We start from the raw sequence: 23689 nt of genomic DNA, 5'->3' as shown, positions 1-23689 counted from the left end.
TCTCCAAGTAAACGGTGAGGGAGAAGGCAGAAAGCAGGGCTCTTCAGCATACCCATCTGACGAGTGGCACACCCCTCCTGTAACCTCGAAAATCAGCCACAAATGGAAACACACAGCAACACCCCAACCCAACATCCACCGACAGCAAGGCCTCTGCGTTTGCTTCAGCGAGCGGTCACTGAAGGGAGGACGAACGGCTTCAAGCAGACACTGCTAGTTCAGCACAGCAAAGCCTTCGGGATCAGGCCAGCTCCTAACGCTCTGCCAGCTTTGGCTTCCTAAAGCAGGGTGCCCTCCTGACATGTGCAGGGCTACGAGGACACAAGTACTAATGGAAGAGCCTCAGGGACGCAGCACGTCGGGCCGCTTCAGGGCTCGAGCGGCAGCAGCGGTATTCCCACACCAGGCCCTCCTCACATTCTGGAAGGCTCTCTCATTACAGGGGTTTGTAATTGGAAAAAATTCAAACTCGGTGGAAATCACTGCAGTATTAGCTACTGCTGACAGAGACAAAGCATTACATTAGGCGTTTCTTAGAGCAAGCCGACCATACGAATCATGTCATAGCTTTAAGTTAACTAGCTTCTCATGCTTAGTTCGATATCCCAAAAAGATACTCAAGGGTGTGCTCAACATTTGCAATACTTAACGAAAGTTGGTGTAAAGCTACTGGGGAGGCAGTAAGAGCCTTTGCAACACAGTTCTTAATCCCAGGAAACAGGACAGGAATTTCAAGACCACCACACAAATGGCCCCCCCACCCCTTTGCACTCAAACCTTTGTTTGGCAACAGATTTTTTATTATTATTATTATTATTATTATTTCTATTTCCAGATCACTACAATAAAAAGCTTTGTGTCTTCCAATTCCTATTTAATGCAATATTTTATAAAACGGATTTATTCAGGCTCAAGAAGAGTGAGTGGACAAAGGCACGTAACTGGTTTATTGGCCTGGTTGGCACTTTGTTATGTAAAATGGAAGTGATTGTTTTTATTTCATAATACTTTGTGTTGCTTTTACTCTGAGCAATCACAGAATCATCAGGGTTGGAAAAGCCCTCCAAGATCATCTGGTCCAACCACGCCACTACCACCAATGTCACCCACTAAACCATGTCCCGAAGCACCACGTCCAACCTTTCCTTGAGCTCCACCACTTCCCTGGGCAACCCGTCCCAATGCCTAAATTCAATGACAAGAAAAAACAAGGTGGGTTCCCATGCTAAAAGCTACAGGTGCTGGCGTACTGCAAAGTGCCAGCTATCCATACAGCAAACGAAAAAAAAAAGAAAAAAAAAGAGGTAAAAGCATTTCATTAAAAAGTTAAGTAATTTCCAGAAAGCTGTATCAGAGAGCATCATAACTTTACTATCCCTTTGATTTGCTGAGACAACTGAGTAGCCTTTGGGGGAAGAGGATGAAAACAAAACTAGAAAGAATTGCCCCCATGAAAACAACCCCCCAACACTTGTGCAAACCTAGATGCATTTTTTTTTTTTTTTACCCCAAGTCTGCTCTGTAAGTATTATTAGACGAGAAAAGGAAGAGACAGTAAAAACAAGCACTTAAAATTGTCAAGACAGTAAATCAACAATAGGAGTAGGTAAAAAAAACAGATTTTTTTTTTAAAATAAATGAAACACACAAAGATATTGAGGGATTAAAGAACAGAAAACTATTGCAACATGAAATAAAATCCATAAAAAAATCAGAAATATAACCGTACAATATAAATTCAAAACATAAAGTGCATTAGGTTCCTTGCTTCAAAAAAGTTTTTCATCAAGCATTCATTCAATGACTGGTCGTATTAATGCCGCCATATAAAGACCAAGAAAAATGTTTCAGAGCAGGTAACAAATGAATTTTACTAGGTTCATGTTAGCCAGCTTTTCACATCAGCTGAGCACGCAGAGAAAACAGATCCAAATACAAAACTTTTAGTAGCATTCAACAGACAAGTTTCCTTTGTTATTACAAGACTTCATGTAAAACTTTTGCTACCACCAAAACCCTTTCAATCCAGAGAAACTTCTACCATAAAATGGAAAGACTTGAATTGTTGAAGGCCTCCAGTCATTAACAGAAGTTAAACACTTCTAATTGCTCTTCAAGTTATCTTAATTTAGTAATTAAAAATGTCAGTGTAACAGCAGTATAGCCTTACAATTTTGTATGGATCTAAGAGCAGAGAATTACACAATGTCAGCTGGTCAAATTTAACGAATATTTTTTTTTTCCCTTCTTCACAGAAACCACCACATAAACTTCCCAGATCCCTCATTCTTAGCATGTTTTAACACTGTGGAATTGGCCTTACCATCAGAAGATTTCTGCCCCCTGAAGCTTTTGGTTGCCCTTCTGTACTTGCAAGCTTCCCTAATTCCAAGGTATGGCCACAGGTAGGAAGGAACTAACGGGAGCTTCCACACGACAGAAGTCATTTCCCAGTACCGAGACAACCATTCAAGGAGAAAAAATTGAAATTCCTCCTGAATTAGGCTAGATTGAAATCAATGAGACAATCAGATCCCCTGGCAACTACTAATCTGGCAGACAGAATGATCTCTGTTCAAACCAAGCGCTGAGGTACTAACAGCGAGCCTAAGCCTAAGGACCAAAGCCCGTCTTCACCTTAATGTAAACCTGCTTTAAATTTACAGCTGTCAGAGCATAGTCTCCACGTCTTTGGGAGCAGTGCTTGATGCCCTTGGTCTGCCAACCCCCCAGACAGGCCAGCTTCAGCTGCGTGGGTGCTGGGGGAGTCAGGTAGCACAGTGAGGCACCCGGTGGGCCACCGACTTTTGCATGGAACTGGTCTGGATGCGGAGTGGATCGGGGAAGAAGCAAAGAAACAAAGAGAACCCCCCTGAAAACCCAAGCCTTCCGACCTGATGCCATTCGCGCAGCGCTCACCTCGCAGCGTGCGTCCCTCCTGCTCGGGCTGCCCCGCGGTTGTACCAACGGCAGCGGAACAGAAGGAAGTGGTGCACATGTGGGAACAGCGGCCAGCAAAGAAAACAGCCTTTTCCATAGAACCGCTGGCTTGAATGCAAGTGAAATTACACCCCGACTTCCCTTGTAACTGAAAGTTTGCTGCTGTACAGCATCCAAAGTTTCTAGCAGCCTCATACCATTTTATATGAAGATATGTCAATGTATTCTTTGACGTCCTGAGTTAGCAGGTAGAAATAACAATATATAGTTCTTCCCTTAATTCCAGCAGCTCCAATCTTTTTGAGAATTACGTTCTTGAATGCTTATAGCAACGTGTCTTATCTAGAAGCTTCAGTGCTAGAGAAAGTGACTCACCTCGCACTGGAGTTGAAGAGGAGATTTAGAAGGAAAGCCTGATGCACTTTCAAAGTACCAGCACAAGCACTATTAAAATTAGCATCCAGATGTGTCATTATAATTTGAAATGCCTAACCAAGCCACATTGCGGAACGTGAAACTTACCAAAATGTCAGAATGCTCTAAGTAGGTAACAGTTAGCTGTCACTAAGTGAAATAACCAGATTAGTCATTTTTAAGTACGGTTCCAAATATTCCATGCAAACCAAAACCAGCCTTCTGAATTATTTATTTTTTTGAACTATAAACATGTCCTCCTGTCTCTAGCAAAATTATGAATCTACTCATGCAGCTAGATCCTCATTAAGCAGACGAGGGCTCAGCTACAAACGCAGTGTAAATGCAAGGTAAGAATTTATCCTAAGCACACAAAACTGTAGTAAATGGAACCATTCAAGTGGGTTGCCTGCGACTGCTGTAGCTCAGACCAACTACATACGCTGTGGTAAATGCAGTTTGTACTGTGGCACGTGCAAGTATTTTAGGGAGCAGATAAAAACAAGCAGTTTAAAGTAAGCATTTTCTTTAAATCCACTTTGTTTATTTTTCCAGCCTTACATACAGAAAATATGAGCTCACTTGCACAGCAATACTACTATACCCTAACACTCACATTACCATCAGGAACTGCTGTTATACCCATGTACCAGAATATTTTATATCTGTATTTCTTTCCTCATGATATAACTAAATTGTTTTGTGGCAGAGCTAACCTGACGGCACAGAATAAACTCACCTTTCTGCTTTATCATTTTCATTCATTGACTTAGTCCAAGTACAAAATCCCACGGTAAACAGTAAATCTGTTGTAATTGTACAGTGAACGGTAGCCTGGGCATTTGCAACAGGTCTCAAAGCTGGAAACAGAAACTTTACATAAAAGTACTAAAGAACAAGTCATTTAAGTGGTCAGATTTCACACTGGTCTTCTAAACCCTTCTCATCTGAACCCCAGACTCTTAAACTTTACTAACTACAGACCATTAAGCATGTCTGTATGAATTTTGCCGATGTGTTTGGTGGAAATGTGTTTCTGTAACATGCTTTCCAGATGCCATTTATGAGTAGAGAACACATAAAACCAATAAAAAAGAACATAAGTTTATTTTATTATCTTCTTTCGATTTTTTTTTGTGCCATCAGCAATAAAAGACCACATGGAGACTGCCACGTATGCAATTAAGTGGGACGAATCGTAGTGACAAATAGAGCCAGCACACCTTCAGAGCAAAGACTTCTGCTCCAAAAGCTACAGACATGGGCAGGGACTGTCACGCTGTAAGGACAGTTTGAGACACAGTTCTGGCAAGCTAAGACGAAGAGAAAAACTGAAGTAGGAGTAGTATTTTTTAAAAATTATTATTAGTGAAGGCTGTAGAGTAGCCCTTTTTAAAAACTCGATTCATGATGAAGCTTTTTGGAACTAAAGCAAGATAATTTAACACATTATGCTACCACGGAATCGAGGTCACACACGCTGACATCAAGTTTTGCATGAATTTTGAATATCCTTGGCATTAAGTTATTTGACATTCATGGAATCATCTCAGGTTAAGCTGAATGGCAATACATCGCATCAGGTTGTATTTTAGTAACTCGGCACTGCAAGCTTAGCAAGCAATTCAGGATTTCAGGTATTTTGCATTATTGCAAAGGCACTATTTGTACTTCTACATACAGTAGCTGCTCTATCAAAAGAGAAGTTATTCAGTGATTTACAGGCACGGCACTTAAGCACAGTTGTCAACTTCGAAACCTATCAATTTGATTTTTTTTTCCTTCCTTTTTAGCTGGCTTTAGCACAAGAAGTTCTGCCAGAGATTGTTTTCAATTTGCACACATTTAAAACCAGTGCTGATTTCCTGGGACAGCTGACTTACAATTGGCGTGTTCTCTGTAACTGAGCAAGATCTACAAGAAAACCATAAAGACTTCTCGTGCTACTGGTTCATTCGCAGCACCCCAGAGCAAGGCTTGCTTTCTGTCCCTTTCCAACATATACCAGTATGATTTTCTCTAGCTCAAATCACCAGGACATGTAATGGGACTTCCTTGAGGAGCATCTCCCCTCTTCTATGCCCTCTATACCCCGTAAGCACAGATACCCCAGAGTGCCACCACGGCAAAGCACAGCGATAGCTTTGGGGGATGACAGGACAGCGGGGTTTCCTGTCTGCTTCTTGTACTGGCGAGCACAGGAGACTTGCAAGCCTCCCGAGCTGCCTAGTCCGGCAGGTCAGGGTGCTCAGAGCAGTGCTCGGGTTTGAACCTTCACCTGTAGCTCATCCTTTAAAAAGCAGAAAGCTGCTTTCAGCCACCAGAGGCGTTGGAGCAAAGTTGAAGCAAAATGAAGCATTGCTCAAATTTATGGCTGAGACCAAACGCTCCGGAGCTCCCCTGCACCATCCCCCGAGCAAAAACCTAACCAAAACACTGATCTGAAAATATAGCCCACAGAAAGCGGTAAGAGAAAAAGAAAGAGAAGGACAGGAACCTACGAGAAAAGACTGAGAGAGCACTGTACAGAGATATGCACAGATTTTGGGTATGAGGGGGCCAGCTTTTTGCTCTGTCAAACCAAAGATGCCTGCTGCACGGAAGATCATCTCCGCAGGGGAATGCTGATCTTAAGATTTAACTGCAGATGTGAGACACGAGGATCCACCCGGCTCTCCCTGCCCCTTCATACAGCTCTCCTTCGCCGCTCTCCCAGAGGACAGAGTATTTCCAGTCACTTTCAAATGCCTCAAACCAAACAGAAAGCTGTGGCACTGCATCGAGGTCATACTACCTGATCTTTGCACATGTGCAACCTCATATGCTCTACGCTGTTTGGCAAAGGATTTTTTATTTTCAACTCATACATTCTCTGCAATTCCTTTCTTCCTCACTAAGTAGTTATTATAGTTTTTATAAATATATTAAAAACCTATATATTTACAATTATGTATAAACTATATTTTTATAATATAGTTATTCTAGTTTATTTGTGGTCGCTTTTGATTTAAACAGTGATGCTAAACATCTTTTTTTTTTTTCCACAACAAGTGACAGAGCTGTAAAGGTGCATCCTAACAGTTACCAGGTCTCTTTCTGGAATATTGATTTTATTTCAACAGAAGCATGTCAAGCTTAAATAGTTTACCAGATGAAAAAGCACAATGAAATGAGGCCAGCAACAAGAACTCACAGCATATAATGGCAAGGTAAGGCTTTTGTGAAGTGCCTGTGCAAACACCGGATTTCTGTGCTCCTCCTTTCTCCTCCTGGACTGCCAGCCACACCTCCTTTAGCACAGGAAACAATTCTTCAAACCGTGCAAAGCGAGCTGAAAGTCTATTTCCTCCAACTCACTAAGTCCCTTACTCCTAGCATCAGTAATTGCCTTGCTCTAGTATCACATACATCACGCAGAACTCACCACGTGCTCTTCGCACCGGGCGGGTATCGCTGCAGCCCAGGGGATGCTTCCCCTACCTCTCGAACCATCCCAGGCACGACCTACGGACACCCAGGGTACCCTACTTTTAACGGGTCAAAGTTATCAGCACATTAAATGTCTAGTTTTATATTCAAAGGCTGCACAAAAGATGGAAGCAGAGGAATTGCTACATTCCCCAAGTCATTCTTGGCACTTGCCACCAGGTAGTGTCTGTGGTATGGGCAAGAGTCACCGAAAATGTTCAGTGCTGCGAAACCTGGTAACTTCTAAACATCTGAGGAACGCAAGCTTTCTCGAACCGATTTACTCGGTTTTATCTCCTGCTGGATACACGCTGGTATCTTGCAAAATGGAAACAGATTAATAAGCACGCCGATTCTGTCAATAGCCTGGCAGAACGCGGGACGTCGAGCCACCCACGCCATGCAAGCGTCTATCACAAAAGCACGAGCTGTTGATGTCCTACCATCAAATGCTAAACCCGCCGCCACGCTAGTGAAACATCCAAACAGTCCTGCCCGCAGAATGGATCCCTTCTGATGAGTCATCAGGGGGTTTGGTTTTTGGCACCAGCATGGAGCGGAGTAAACTAACAGAGTGAATTGCCAGACGTGCAGGAGAGCTCTCCTCCCGCATCCAAAATCTCTAATGCCATTTTTGGACTTGTATGCACGAGCCACTGAAACAACAGATGAAGAGACAGTTTGATTCCTGAAAAGGACTGGCCAAAGGCCTCAAATCTTCTAGTCCTGTCAAAATATATCCAAAGACATCGTATCGGAAGCCTATCAAAAGCTGAATCTTAGCAAAAAAATAAAACCAACCTAATTAGGTAAACAGCTAGCCACGCCATTCTTTATGAAGTAGGGACAGTATGTCAAAGGTAAAAAGCATACAGGCTTTAGAGTTCAACATTTCCATTTCAAAATACAACTGCATTTGAACTACAAGTCGTGGAAATTACAGAAAAATAGGCTCAAAAATCCACGTTTTCTCTAGAAAATCTTCTCAAAAGAACCCTATTGCAAACATCTTTAATATTAATATTTAATACTATAACATACAAAAGGTATATACATATACACCTTTTATTACAGCACCAGAGTCATGGAAATGAATGACAGACAATGAACATTCAGGCACTGCTCCTTAAGATTGCCGCTGGTACACGTGCATGATACTAGACGAGTTCAGGGACAGATAAGAAAAATTTAGCTCATACGGAATCTGTAGCCTACAGCTGGCATTGCAAAATATGCTGCAAAAAGTATCTGTGTGTCAAATCCAAAGGAAGGACCAGGTATCTCCAATGAGACACCTATCCAGAACAGAGCCATGAAGCACGCCTGAATCAATACAGCGCCGTACTTTGTGAGTGTAACCAGAAAGCTTTTTTAGTCCTGCCATCAATTTCCACAGAGCCAGGACCTAACTCAGACTTAAGTAATTGCTTATGAACACTGACTGTATCCTTAAATGTCTCTTTTAAAATCACCTGTTCATCATCACTAAATGATCACATTTAGTTCAATGCTAAAACATATAGTTCAATCCTAGGTTCATGTTTTATAAATTTCTATTTAAATTTACTATCCTGTCAGTCCAGTAAGTATTTTATACTTTTTTTTTTCTCCTTTCAGTGAATATATCCCATTATCTTAAATATTCCATGGACTTGAACCTAGACTAGAGCTCACTCTAAGGAGCGCTCTCTCTGCACCAGGCAGCACCCACAGCCCTGCAAGCCCCCTCGCCTCCCTTCCTTTCAGTCCACCCACCGCAATGCCACCCAGCTCCGTTCCTAGGCTGAGCGGCTGAATGGTTTTAGCTCCTTACAAATTTAGTTTTGGATTTAGGATGGATCGTGGAGGAGAAAGTCAGGCCTTTCTTTCCCTCAAGTCAAAAGGGTAATCCTCCGGACCAGAAAGAATCACAGCCACGTAGGGTTCAGCTGCTCCTCCAGAGGAGCTCAGCAAAGAGAAGTCCTTCTAGGGGAAAGGTAGAAAAGCACTAATTTTATATGAAAAGCAGTTGCTATTAAAGGTAATTAAACATGGAAACACTTTTCTAGGTAAAATAGTGTGAGTACTTCAATTTCTAGGCAACGAAACAAGATGGGGTGGCTTTTGATTAGGCAAGCTGCAATCCAGGGGCTGCAAAAAAGCGCCACGATCTGCGTGTCAAAGGATGTCAGAAACCTGCCGCTGCTGTCCCTTCTGGCCCTTGAATTTTTAGATTTCCCTTACATGCCCAGAAAAAAAACAGACCTACCTTGGGCAGGACTGGAAAGTAAATCAAGTAAATATACAGATAGAAGAGACAACCATGTCCCGTTGGAAGGCACCACTCCCGCCTTCACTCGAAGAGACGCTTTTAGGACAAGTATTTCTAGTTGGAAAGCATCGTATCATTGATTAGCTGCACTTTGCTCTTTTGCAAAAGTACTTACGTACGACTTTGTACATTAAGCACGTGTTTGGAGAGTCTGCTTCAGGGGGGAAAGAAAAGCAAAGAGAAATGTGGCTTCTCTCCGCTCCCCTCGCGCCCCAAGCCAGCACAGGTTCGTCCCCTTCTTTCCAGCCTCCTCCAGCGGTTCAGGTGCCATTACAGAACACCTCTTTTTTCAGGTCAGTTGGAAATAACTAGCTTTTTTGTAAAACGTGTATCATCCTAAAGCACTGACTTATTTTGGTAGTAAGAGCCTAGAAAGATCTTCCTTATGTCCTAAGCAGGGCAACAAAGCAAACACTCTACGAGACGTTATGTGCCGCCAAAATGAAGTGTAAATATCCTGCTCACATTGTAAATACAAGGCCTTTAAATAAATAAATATATAGGTGCACTTAGTATAGTATCCCACATATTTTTAGAGATTTGAAAAGTGACTTTCAAATTTCAGACCACAATGACAATTTAAGAAAAATCGTGAAAATTGTCATTTTCATGCACGCACTAGTACTTTATAACAGTTCCCGCTGTAAGGAGATTAGAAAGCAGCTTTCTAAGTATGAAGCAAACAGACTAAACCAACTGAATCACAGAAAAATATTCAGTAGCTAGGCGCCTGGTGCAGTTTTCATTCAATTATTTCTAAAAGAAGACATTATAAAATAACCTTTTTTTTTCCCCCAGAATCTCAGGTGTGCAGATACAGTACGAGGGCTCTCCACAGTCTTAATATCATTCACAACAGATCACAAAATCACCTAATTATTGGCAACATGGCATTTTTTTTTTTTTAAGTAATGTCTTTTAAAGTAGTGATTTGCTAACTTGCTACACTGGAAGATACGCCTCCTTGCAGGAACGTCACTCTTCTCTAGCATCTCCGATCCCCAGAATTGTTTTCTAAGGACCACAATCAATTTTAATGAATATTAACTTTATCAAGGCATGTGCATAACTTTCTGCTGACGTAACAGTTAAAGGTAAGCTTATTAGGACTTTTACATTGTAAATGGTATTATAAATGTTAGAACATTGAGTAAAGCAATCTACTGAGCAATCTTCCCAGCAGACAAAGTAATGTGCCAGTATCACCTACGTTAACGTTGAAGTCATCACGTTTTTCAGCTAGCAGCAGTTACCTAATCTTCTGCAAGTCAACAGAAATACCGTCATGAAGCCTTCATCAGGCAAGTTTTCATCCTTTCTCCAGATGCGAAATTTCATACTACACACATGGTACTCACAAACTTCACCGAGATCTCTTTAATATGAATATTTGGGCTTAAAAGTCATAAAGAGGTCAAAAGTTAGCAGGCAACTAATGACCAAGTGTTTTCTCTGCCTTCTAAAAAATTCTGACCTTTATTCTGAGTTGGTTTAAAATTACAGAGATGTGCTATGGGTCAGTACATACAACGATGCATTTACCTGCTCTGGAAGACACCACATTTTCATGCCTACAGAATGCAGAAGCCAAGGACTTTGACTAATGCTGGTACCTATCTGCTGAATTTGCTTTTGGACAATGTAATACTATTTCTTTTTCAAGACATGAAATCGTATACAACAACATCTGAAGAAAACGTGTCTTTGGTATGTATTTAATTCCATACCATCAGAACACGGTGTGAACTAAAAGCTACTACAGGAGCACTTCACTGAGCACAACGCGTGCCTTCCAGCCGGAACACCTCCGTGTCACATCCCTCCAAGCTGCCATTATGCTCCTGGCAGCTGCTCATTTGCCTACAGAAGCTATGCTACAAAAGCGTCACTTTCTGCCACTCAAACTCCTAAAGTAGGGTTAAGATAATACGCAAATTAAAGTATAAAAAAAAAAAAAGGAAAAAAAAGATAAATACCTGAGCCAATGTCTACACTGTAAACTGTGTAAACTTTTAAACAAGAATTAGTAGCATAAGCAAAAGCACTGCCCTAGAATTATCTATGTGAGGTCAAATTATGTACATTATAATAAACATAATATACTTTATATACAGTTTTTCCTCTCTGCCTTTTATTGAAGATGTACCTATGGCCAGGTTTCCCTTCCAATGTCCTTTCCTTTTGTCAAAACAGCAATTAAACAAGAATTGTTAAGTATCTACCTTTTCACAAACTTTCAAATCATACCTGGGATTCAGCAATGAACATCTACGTGTTACTCACGTAAAAATAATAGCAATTTGTTTTCCAAACAACATGCATCTGATACACAATCCAGCTACTTTGGTAAATTCATGCTGAGATCCATGTCCTAAATAGTTTCTGTTCCTGTATTAAGGACTCAAATGGATCAAGTTGGTGAACAAATAGTTTTTGTCATGATACTTTTCCAATGGAAAGTTTAGTTTTCCTTTCGGTCCTTTTCAGCTCAAGTATTTTTCCCCCCTCTCAGAATGGTACATATTGCTTTTCATACACTGATAAAAAAACCCAACAACAAAAATTCTAATGAATCCTCTGAAGTGATGCAATCTCAGTTTGGGAGACTAAATTAAACTGTAATAATTACTCAAACAGCTGGGTGAAAATCTTATCTCATCAATAGCTTTCAGGAATGCGGTAAAAACATAAAGTGAAAAAAAAATCCTGTGTTGAATAGCAATTCTGGAGCATCATCACAGGTTTTCAGAGGAAGAGCGGCTTTAGAAACTTTTCATGAGCTTAAATTTAAAAGCGTCACTAGTTTTAATTTAAAGCATTTCACTGGACTGGGATCTTTCTAGGAGAAGAGGCAAAGATGCCTGTGACATTCGCTCAGATCAGCAGCAATCAGTTGGGGTAGATGTTTCCCTTTAGCAGAAATATGCTGATAGAAGCCAGTTAAGAATCTGAAAAACGACAACACCTCGTTTAAAGATAAAACAACAGAAGCAGGAATGCGTTTCAAAGCTCTCATTTCTCACTGTAGGAAAGCAGTGGTGGCTCTACTTAAGGCACACGCTTCCCAGACCAGTAGATCAGATCTGGACAAACGCAGCTGACCCAAGCTCAACGCGCCAACTGCAAACCAGTTCCACTTCCCTTAACCATTTCCACAGATTTTCTGCCCCTAAGTCTACACAAGATGTGAATTTAGAGTAAGGCGAAAGCAAAGCAAATCAGCAACATGGAGAGGAAAAAAAAAGGATACGAAAAAAATTAAAAGCAAACCTCCACAACCCTTCAGGCCTTCTTCACATCAAGAAAAACTGTGGTTTCCTAGGTTTCCACTAACAGTGAAATTTAAGATTTGCTACCTTTGAGTTTCTTCTTTAGAGCACTGGTTTTTCAGATAGAATTATGAAAGCAAAATCAAGGATCTGAATTTGGTTTGTTGTTACAACAGAAATGAATAATGCTGTTTATCTTAGATACTACGCTTCAAATTCATTGTTCCTTTAAATATTCTGTAAAATCAACCAGTAGTGAAAGTAGCTTTATTAACTGGTATTTTAAACACCTAGCACTTGTAGGACAAAGACAACGCGGCTTAAATTTCCCCACAATTTCCTGATGTATTACAGGAAAACATAAGGATTGGTATTTGTAAAACTTTCTAACACCATGGGCAGAAATAATAATTAAAACAACAACAAACAAAAATCACAAAAAACTTTCTGGAGACATCCAGGTTACTGTATGAAGCTAGCCCATAGGCAACTAATTCAAAATGGGTGCATGTATACCTTGCTTTAATAAGAAAACATATTAAAAAGGTGAATTTTAACAGTTTTGTTATAAAATTACTTATTTGAGAGATTTACGTCAGTATCGGAAATTATTGCGTTACCTAAAAATTTAACTTTGAAGTTACTATTAAATCCACTGAGCTTAATTAAGTTAGTAACAATAAAAATGTGTGGGAATATTTACTTATGTTCAGGGTGCTCTCTGTCCCAAGTTTTCAAAATGGAAAGCCCTTGCAGTATGGGGTATTTATTTATAGTACCCGCCTCAATAAAACACCAGCCCGTATTTGATTTGAAAATTCTTTCGGAAGGACCATCTGGAAAAGAAAGGGGCACCACTAAAAAAAAAACCCACTGCTCTGGTGAAATGTGACAAACTTGGCAAAAGAGGTCAAAATAAATAATGAAATTCTGCTAAGACAAAGAATGGCTTACTAAATCTATTATATTTAGAACTTACGTTAAAGTTCAGCTCTAAAATATACCTAAAAGTATTATATATATAATATACCTAAAAGTATATTATAGAGCAATATAAACATGTTTTCAAAATTTCTGTAGAAGTAACTTTCAAATTAAGTAGGTTTCCCTTTATTAAATTTATGATGGCATAATTTGCTTTTATCTTGTATTACAGAAAATAACTTGGATTTTCACTAAAAAATACCCTTTCACATTAAAAGATGAGCGAGACACAGAGATTTGATTGTTCTCAGAAAAACATCAGGGCCTTAGAAAAGACAACTGGGCTCCCTGGTTTTAATGACAATTCAGGAAAAACCGTCCCTCAATCTGGACTGCAGACTGCTCTAGGAAGGAGAATGATGCAACACAACACTGCTCCTTTTCTGTCTCAGAATAATCGCAGTGAAAACATGAGGAACGACACAGTTTAAGACAAACTATTTAGAGAGGCACTGGGCAAGCACCGCCAAGCCATACGTTATATACTTCAGAATAATTAAACAGCCGTATAAATTCTGACGTTTGGATAGCGAGGCCTGGTTCTGCACAGCGATACATCACGAGTCCCAGCATTATGCAGCTGAGAAAGTTCTCGAGGACTACGTGGCTTGCAGCTGGAGATGGCACATGGGACTAAACACGTCTATCATTTTATTGCACAATATAAAATTCTATCAAGCTACCAGAATTTTCCATGTACTCTTTAAAATACTCCAGAAACAGATGTAAGCCTCACCCCTCACTTCCCAACCTCGCATAAACAGTTCCCTATTTTATTAATGCTGGATTTCTCCAATACACTGCTGCACCCTTCGATGTGATTAACAAGAAAAAAACCTGGGGACTCGTAATGCATAATTCTGGTTTCTTTCACATGCTGAAATAAATAGCACAAATCAATAAGTGCCATCTCAGTTTATGGATGAGGAAATCCAGTGTTCATGCTAAGACCGCTATACGTGCATTAAAAACATCCATAAATTCCAAACTGTCTTCTACTACACAACTTCAACCTTTCTGAAACATACGGTTTTTGAAACGTAAAATTTCAACGTGCAGACACTCCGTAGCAAGGACACAGTTTGGGAAGGCTGATCTTTGCATCAGGGTTGTGAGTAACCTTTGCAGCAGGAGGCAGGCTTTGCTCCTCCACGGCACTTCGGTCACGTTGAAACAGCTACAGGACATCAGCGGAGCACGGCAGAATGCACGGCCTCCAACACCTACCTGCAGACACGGCCTGCGAAACAGGGGTGTAAGTCCAGAGCCTGAACGAAACTGAAATCTGGGAAAGTAAGGGAAATTTGGGAACACTGGTACTATGCAAGGATGGATAATGAAATAGAAACTAGCTGGTATTGGAAATTACTTGGATGAGGGAGAAAGAAAATGAAGACAAGATGGACATACACGACAGAGAGACAGGACAAGAGACATACAAGGAGTGAAAAGTGTAAAAACGGCTCGGTAGGAAACCAGAATTGGGAACCAAAAGGAATGGAGAAAAGAAAGTGGAAAAGAAAGAGGGATGCAAAAGAAGGACGCCAAGGCCCACTATCCTTTCAGTTCCTACACTTCCGATGAAAAATCACTGTTTCTGCTCTCTCCTCAAGGAAAGAATCTTCACGGACTGTGAGAACCCCACTCCTAGAGCCACTGTAAAGAGTACAAAAACCCCAGCAGCCCACCAGAAGAGTCGGAAAGGAAAGCTCCTAGACCTAAAAATGTTTCTGCAACATGTTCTGGGCGTCACAGGCTGGGTTTTGTCAGAGTCGTAGAGAAAACCTGTTGCTAGAAAGTACAGTAACAAAGGCAAGTTCCTCATTGTATCCTCATAGCAAGGTTTGCAAATTGTTCGGTACAGATCTGGAACCACACTGAACAATTAAAAATACCAGACAGCCGCACACTGATGAAATGCCATCTATTTAATGCACGGATTCCCTATTACAGGGAAAAATAACACGTTATCATGTTAATATAATTATCATTACTGCATGATAATGTGTAAGGTACAAGTGGGTGAACCAAGGTCACCAAGGTTTTGAAGTATTAGCCTGCAAGCACAGTAATGCGTATTAAACACGGAGAGCCCCTACATTTAAAAATAGATCAAACGGAATAGAAACAGTGTCTGCACTTACCTGAGCAGCTGTGAACAGGTTAGTACTGGTAGGCAAAGAGAGCACAAAATAAAAGCTAAGATGCTTAGAACGAGAGCTAATTGTTTTTTGTGCGTTTTTATTTTTATTTTTTTTGATTTCGTAGAAGCTTTCTGAGGTTTCTCCACACGTACATATTAAAACTTCAGGGAAATAACTAGTAAAACATTAACCTTACAGACATGCTTCCCCCGTCCCAGTTTTTCACACGCAAAAAACATTTCTTCTTAACCCAAATGCGAACGTGGATAATTGTTCCGCTGTATCTTTACCAAATGTCACAGTTCCCCAGTTTACAACAGCTGAAATCCTACTAAGAGGCTATTCTTGAAGGAAACAGCAGCAACAAAACACAAAATTTAACTTCAGCATGGCAGAGGTATAAATGACCTCTCTCAACTCAGTGCTGTTTATCTTGTAAATGAAAAGGGTCTTCCATTCTGGGGTTAAAAGGAAAAAAAAGAAAAGAGAACTGCCTTCATTTCTTTCTTAATTTGAGCCTTGCTCTAACAAACAGCCACTGTTTGTTTCCTTATTTTAGGTCATGTCATTCAGTTATGCATGCCACACTTTTTAACTCTTTCCCATCTGCTGTTCTCTTCCAGCATCATCTGGGAGCTGGGAAAACCTAGCACGAGGCAAAAGCTGGTGGAAGCAGGGCTGCCTTAGCCCAGGTACCACCGCTGGTGTCCACAGCACGTAGTGACGTACGTGAGTCACACTGCTTCAGTGCCTTGCAGTTAAACGTGGGCTGAAAAACCATCCGTTAAGGGAAGAAAAACAAAAGAAACAAAAAGGGGGGTGGTTCATACGAAACCTCCGACTTATGTAAGATGACACTCAACAGGAAGTAAAGCACAAATACATTGCACACGCTACATAAACGGGGGACTTTATTTCTGTAACAGGGAAGTGAGACACGCGTCTCTGCCCCTGGGTGTCCCAGCCCTGAACCTCTGTCAGCCAGGTCTGAGCTTACCGCACAGTTCCAAGCATTCCCTATTCATACCGCTTGAAAAATCAGCAATAAAGATCTGCAGAGCAAGATCTTTCACAGCAGACCGGGGCTGCCCAGCCATGCATAAAGGAAGAAAATTAGTTCTGAATACCAAACAAACTTTGCACCAAGTAGCTCCGTTTTTACTATATGGCATCACATGGTGTCGCACTGCAGGTGAAGAGAGTATCACTGGTGCCACAGCATCCTAACAGCACAAAGTTTTATTCTTCAGATAAATAGCCAATGAAAGCCATTCAAAGTTCAGACTTTGAGAACTAAGTAAGAAGAACGAAGTTCGTGAACTTATCCCGTCCTCCTATTCAAGAGGATTTCACACACTTCATTTGGAAAGTCTAAGATGAAGTTGCTGCATTCATGAGTTCAAAAATGAAGCTGTACCCTCATTTTGGACTTGTCTACTAAAACAAAAAAAGGCAAATATGTAAATTTCAAGTGAATTAAAGTGCCCCATTAGGAGTTCAATTATATTCTGAAATTACATCTTAATTGGTTTGCTCATAGCTGAGCTGTACAGCTAACCAAAAATCTACTACCATATAATCATCACTAAATTTCAGATATTGCCACACATTAAATTAACAGCAGATAATGACTGGGAAAATTAGCTCTATTTCCATAACAGAAATATTCTTCCCACATTACCTGACGTGTCGTATATAGTTGGTTTCATAACAAATAGACAAAATAATAGACAGGGAACTCTTCTGAGTAGCTGACATCTCTTCTGGTGATTAAAAGTCCACGTACCCAAAATGCCCAGTCCAAGTACAGTGGGCATCAGATTCATGTCTCTAATTAACTAATATCTAAAAAGAAGTTGTATCTCTAAAATCCCACAGAAAACTTTAACAGATTGACCACCGTTTTACTAAGTGCCTTGCTGGCTTTTTCACCCTGCTTAACTCTTTTTTTGAAAAGTAATCCCCACCCTGAAATACTCTTCAGATTTCGACATATAAGGTATTCCTGGCCACGATCAGTATCACACACAGATATTGCAAATGATCTGTGGTACAAAAAAGACTCTTGCTAAAGAAAGAATAAGGAATAACTTTAATAATATTAAATGCACAAAAAGCAAGCTAAGGATTCACATTCCTGTACCGAAAAAACATGAGCACCTTTCATATAGCTTATTTTTCACATTAGCAGGATAAATAAACTCACTAGAAAAAAACTTTAAACTTCTGGAAGCGAAGCCAGGCTCCTGTACGCCAGCTGCTGTTAATTTATCTTATTTTTGAGTACAACAAGTATATAACTTATTACTCGTATACAAATACAAAATACAGATGTTTTACTTACCTTTGCTGTCTGAAGGAAACAGATTTCAAAGATCTTGTCTGTAAATGATATATTCTTCAATATTTATACCTCCAATGACCACCATCGTCAATAAGGATCTGAAGGAAAACGCCACAAAACAGCACATAAGCCAGGGTAGTTGCAACTAGACTTAGATTTTTAGAATCTATTCATTGAGAAGGCACAAGCTACAATAGCGTACCGTATACAACACGTGAATTTATTAGGTGCTGCTAAAAACAACCAGCGTGATAGCCATTCCGTGGGAAGGCGTTTATCTACTTGAGGTGTATCGCAATTAATCCACGTTAATATATTTAAGGTTAAATACACGAAACTTAGGGAATTCACTGTTTTCACAAGAAAGTAATGACGCCAGTAATCACTCCATGAGTTAAAGATTACGAAAGAGAAACTCCGCTGCAACACGAGACCAAGTTTGATACCCGCCGCAAGTCAACACTCCCAGCCCCAGCGCACACGAACTTAAGCCCCGACTGTATCTGTGGAACCACCGCGTGCTGCGACACTGCTGAAATCTTTCAGTCTTCATTTAGCAACAGATGCCATTAACTAGAAGGCTAATCAAGTCAAAAAGCTTTTGTCTTGTAAATAATTTTATCCTCTCCTGAGCGGCTTCCATTTGGTTCTCCTTTCTCGGGTTGCAGAGGAATCCCACGCTGGGCAAGGGCAAAGGAGAAACTTAGGCTGACTTCAGCCAGGGTAGGACCAGAGCAACAACAAAACTCAACACAGGCAACTCATTCATCTTGATTTTATTTTATTTTTTAACATGATTGATCTGTTTACTCGTTTCTTTCTTTGCAAGCCTGGACCATCCAAGTGTCAGCAGCCAGGACACGTGGGGAAGGTGATCGGATCACTTAGCGCTCTCCATGGACCATCCAGGCTGCTAGAGCCAAAGTAGTCAAATGCCTCAAATACCAAAAAGACTAAAGTTTACCTTTCTCAATGGATAAATAATTTCATCTCAGCTTCACGGTAATACTTTATCTGAAATGACCGTGTTTGTTTCTTCTGACGTAAATCAACACCCCAACGCCCATCAGCTCTGAACAAACACCTTTCAGATCGACTTCCTCAAAACAAGTTACCAAATACTTAAACTGACACTCTCTCTCCTTTTTCTATTGCTCCAAGAATTTAAAATAGAATATATATAAATATATATTAGAAAAATAACCATCAGATCTGTCCCTGAAATAAGTCGTATAGGCCACCAGGATTACGCTAGCTCTTTTTTTCTAATGAAGAATATGAAAAAGAAATTGGATGTACGCTGCGCCTTGATGCTTGCCAAGCTCCGAGCTGACGGATTGCTCTGGGGGAAGGTTCCAGATAGAAAATCACCTTCTCAGGGTATTAAAAAGTGGCCGCGCAGGAACTGAAAGCGACCCTGCTCCAGCACACTGCCACCACGCTTTCAGCTACCACCTACCATAGGGTCGAGGGGTAGGAGAGGAATGGAAAAAAGCGTTTCCAAGAACCTAAGGCTAGCGAAGGGCCCCGAGGGGCAGTGAAGGAGGCTGTCGAAGCAGGCTGTGCGACAGCCCTGGGGACAGCCTGCTCCTGACACTCGCTGTGGGCTCCACGGAACTGCTCCGTGGCCACGACATTAGGGAAGGTGACAGGACGGCAAACCCCAACCAATGCCATCGGTGGCTTCTACCTCAGTAGGTCTGCGTGCTGTGCAGGCATGGCATAGGCCTGGCTTCAGCTGTACTTGCCTTGTTTTATACACCAAACCAATACAGTCAGAGGGCTGGAGTGGTGTGGAAGCCAAAATGGAATCCATCAACAGATCAGCTTAACAGGCTCCGAATGGAAAATGCTGCTCAGTGGCTCGGGAGCAGAAAGCCTACCTTCCGCCAGTCGGGTCTGGGGATGCAAGCCGCACTGAGCGCTGGAGGAAAAAACGTGCTTTAAAGGGAGAACACGCACCGTGGGGCAACTGCGGGGAAACAAATGCAACCTCTCATTGCGCCACTTTAAGCGATCATTTTTCAAAGCGGTTCTGAATCCGTGAGTTGTTTTCCCTAAAAGGGACTTTGCACATCTAATACGGTGTTGAGGCTTTCTATCAATTGCCCATTAAACTCAGCCTCCAATTTTCTTAAGTTGAATCATATCCAAAGCTCTAGAGAATTTTTAAATGCCACTGAAAAGATTTTGTTTGCCTGGCGAGTAGCTCATTCTCACTTTGCTGTTTGTATTGATGGATGCTCCTTTTTCCTTTTTCTCGTTGGCACTGAGCTGCACAACTGAAATCCAGACCCTTGAACTCCACTCCCATTGCAGATGTTATTCCTGCTCTGATTTAATCGTCTTTCTCTCCTACAAAGCTACAATAATTGTGAAGATATCATTAATTTTGTTCTAATAACCTCATAGCCTTCTGGAAGGAGTTGGAGCGTTGCGTTAAAGGGAAAAAGTTTCTTCTGTGTTGAAGCATGTTTCAGGGGAAGCTTGTAAACCTCCTGGGGCCTGCTCATTTTACTGCACAGTACCAAACACTGAGTTATTTTTTCCTTCATATGATTTTATCATCATCTTAGCAGCCAGGAGGAGTCAATATAATCTCATCTCCCATTACGTGAATTTACCAATGAAATTAAAATATTGTTTCTTCTTACAGCACGTTATCTTATTTACAATATCTGATTCACGTATGTCATTTGACACTGACACAAAGGAGACACCGTTACGTGGCACTGGAAATAAAGGGACGCTCATAAACAAGACTCAAAGCAGGCATTTTCCATCTTAAGGAAATTCTACATTATCTTTTCCTTAAGCTCTCTAGCACCTTGCTTTGAATGTTGTTCCTCTAAATATCCCGGAGTATGAAGATTTGGTTCCACACGACTCTGCACACTCGTCTGGTGCCAACCCACAAAACATATGTCTCTGCTCAAATGCAAGAAGCTGTTTTGATTTTTTTTTTTTTTAATTTCTTCCTGGACTGGAGACAAAGCATTTTATTTAGATACAACTCAACATTTACATTCTTCCGAGACACAGAACTTTCTAAATCCCTGAATATATTTTGTTAACTTATTCCCAAATAGCAACTTCAAAGAAGCTAAACCATCTGAACACATCATAATAAACAAAGCAAATGCTCATCAATCACTGGGAAATATAATAAATTGGGTTTAGATTTTTTTTTTTATGTTTGTGGGTGCTATTAAGTCTTAAAACCCTCAGATTTATTTTTAACTTAAGTATTTTATTGCACAGCTATGTGAAAACATCAATATGTTTTTCTAATGTCGTTAGCTTTCCATTTGTTCCCACCGTAAATAGTTCCTGTACTCTATTTCTGTATTATTTGGGATAAGGTACATTTTCCGCTATAAATATTGTTGAGGCAGAATAAAGTATTGTTCAAACATTTTACAAAGTAACTCAAACTCCGAGCGTTACAGGAGTAGACCACCCTGATCCCTCGACTGGGTTTCGGCCCTGTCCGGAGCTCCGAGGAGGAAACCTCGCTGTTCTTGGCCTCGTGCTAACCGTCCGCATCCACCCCGCGCCGGGAGTTTGCCTTTAATTAGAGTATCACAAAAGCAAACAAAAGACACTGTAACCTCAGGAATTAAATATTTGCATTTGCTTCAGCAAATTAGCTTCTTGAAAGAGCCAAATTCTGCAACGGCATAAATCAAAAGTAACTTTGATGAAGTTACATGCGTTACTTTAAATTACACGGACTGAAAAACACACTTGAGCTTCATACAGATGTTTAGGCACTAAGAGAAACCCATTAGCTAGAACAGGTGCAGAATTTCATACCATTTGCTTTTAGATAAGGGAATAAGCGGAAGAGACACTGCTACACAAACGCTCCAAAGGCTTGCAGTCTCCATCAGTCACTTGCCTCGGGGAGGTACATTGCTGGTAGTTGTAAGAAAAAACCTGCGCTATTACAAAGATTATTTCACCCCAAGATAAATGTACATAGAAAACGTTAGAAACTGGTATGTATAATACCCTTGTGTAGTTGTATGCAAGTAACTAGAAGTCTTTTCTGATTTTTTTTTGTCACTTTTTTTAAAGTGACAAATTTAAGGACTAGTAGGTTTGAAATGCACGGAACAGATCTTTGTTTTCCAGCTTTCTATTTTTTTTCTAAGACACACACATACGTGTACTGGGAAACACACCTGATACATGCAGTGGAACAGGAAGACAGAAGCAGCACGAGCAGCGCACAAAGCACAAACCCAGAACACGGTTACAACCTCTTGGTTTAGAAGCCACAGGATGACTGAATTCAGTTACAAAGGCATGCCATTGGAAAGCAATTAGGGAAAAATCATCAAATTTATTGTTTCACAACGATGCAGAAAAGGCAGCTTCAGTGTTTCTTTTAAATTAATAGATTAAAGCAAGAAATAAATAAACGATGCCTGTCTTGTCTTGGTTTTGTCAGAGTGCAGCAAGCGCTAGTGAGATCACCTAACTGATGACCGTTCCAATACTCTCTCATGAATGAGCTTCGTCCTGCTTTTAGCCATTATTTACCATTTTATTGACACCAATATAACAGAACTTCCCGATCAGCGTTAGGAAAAAGAAAACGTTTTAAGTGAAAGTTCAAGAGCCTCCCGAATCCCGCCACCAGCACGCTGCAGGAGGGAGCGCAGGTAAATCCTCCACTGAGACCGCCTGACGTGCAGCCATGCCCTGGAGGACAGCAAGACCTCAGGCTGTGCATCTCCGGAAACTATATAAAAATACCTGAGCCTGTTTAAAGCACTGGATAAACTAAAGAAAAAAAACCAACAAAACCCTGTAAAAAGCCCTGAAAGTTTTGAATCAATTTGCTTTGCGTCTCAACGGCCTCTGAACGGGGCTGCCCTACCAATGCCTGTCCCATGGGCAGTGATGGGAAGACGTAATCGAAATTGTGGTGCTTCATCAGATAGGAAGGAAGGGGAGAGGCTGAGAGACCGGAGCACAGAAAACCAGGCAGAAAAGCCCTGCTGGGTGACGGACACTAACTCTCACCCAGTCCCAAACCATAAGGGCTCTGGGCCTCAGCTCACACACAGCGCTGCGATTCATTAGCTTACAGACTTTGAACATCCGAAGACATACACACACAAAATCACGAGAACCAGGGCCACGAACATCCGAAAACATCTACACAAAGTCACGAGAACCAGGGCTCTGGTCTTACAGGCCACCTCTGAAGGAGCCTAACATTTTCACATTGCTCGTGCAATTGTATCAAATCCTGCTTTTAAGAAGTGCAGAAAAAAAAAAACCATTAGCCTTTGGCCTGAATTGCGTACTTGAACAGAATTCCCAAAGGCTGACGAACGCTGAGTAACACACGTCCCAAGGAGGACAGCACCGCGAGCTAACGGGACCGAGCCCCGTCGGTGTCTGGTGCTGGTGTGCAGGAAGGCTGCGGCTGCAGAACCGTGCAAGGCTTACGTCTACTGTGATACAGGGGGGGAGTATCAGAGCTAAAATATATATATTTTAAAATGGAACTAAATGGAACCCAGCACCAGACCTTTTCAAAGTGGAGTTTAAGGTCGGCCTTTCACCAGGGGCTTGCTGCCTTGCAGCTGCCTTCACCCGAGGGGCTCCGGTGGGCTCGGGCTCTCCCCTCGTGCCAGCCCCCGGCTCTCGGCAATTGTTTTTTCGTTTTTTCAAGCTCTGAAAATGAGTAGGGTTTATTAAATATACAGTGTATTTGTAATTAAGCAACCATTGTTGAAGTAATGAGATCCATGAGATCTATTCACATTTCACCCAAGTACTCTTTTGTAGCCTGGCT

The 23689-nt window shown here is 41.1% G+C and overlaps 1 protein-coding gene across 12 annotated transcripts in view; it reads right to left on the bottom strand.

Annotated features, from left to right (window-relative positions):
- Window positions 1-23689, bottom strand: part of MBD5 (methyl-CpG binding domain protein 5) — a 137353-nt gene that overhangs the window by 71056 nt on the left and 42608 nt on the right. For all 12 annotated transcript variants that reach the window (XM_040562119.1, XM_040562121.1, XM_040562122.1 and 9 more), the window contains exon 2: window positions 17875-17972. The gene's annotated coding sequence lies outside the window, so the exon portion shown is untranslated. The remainder of the gene's footprint in view (window positions 1-17874; window positions 17973-23689) is intronic.

This window comes from Cygnus olor, chromosome 6, assembly GCF_009769625.2.
Source record: "Cygnus olor isolate bCygOlo1 chromosome 6, bCygOlo1.pri.v2, whole genome shotgun sequence".
Lineage (NCBI taxonomy): Eukaryota > Metazoa > Chordata > Aves > Anseriformes > Anatidae > Cygnus > Cygnus olor.
This window is presented reverse-complemented; position numbering and strand designations above follow the sequence as displayed.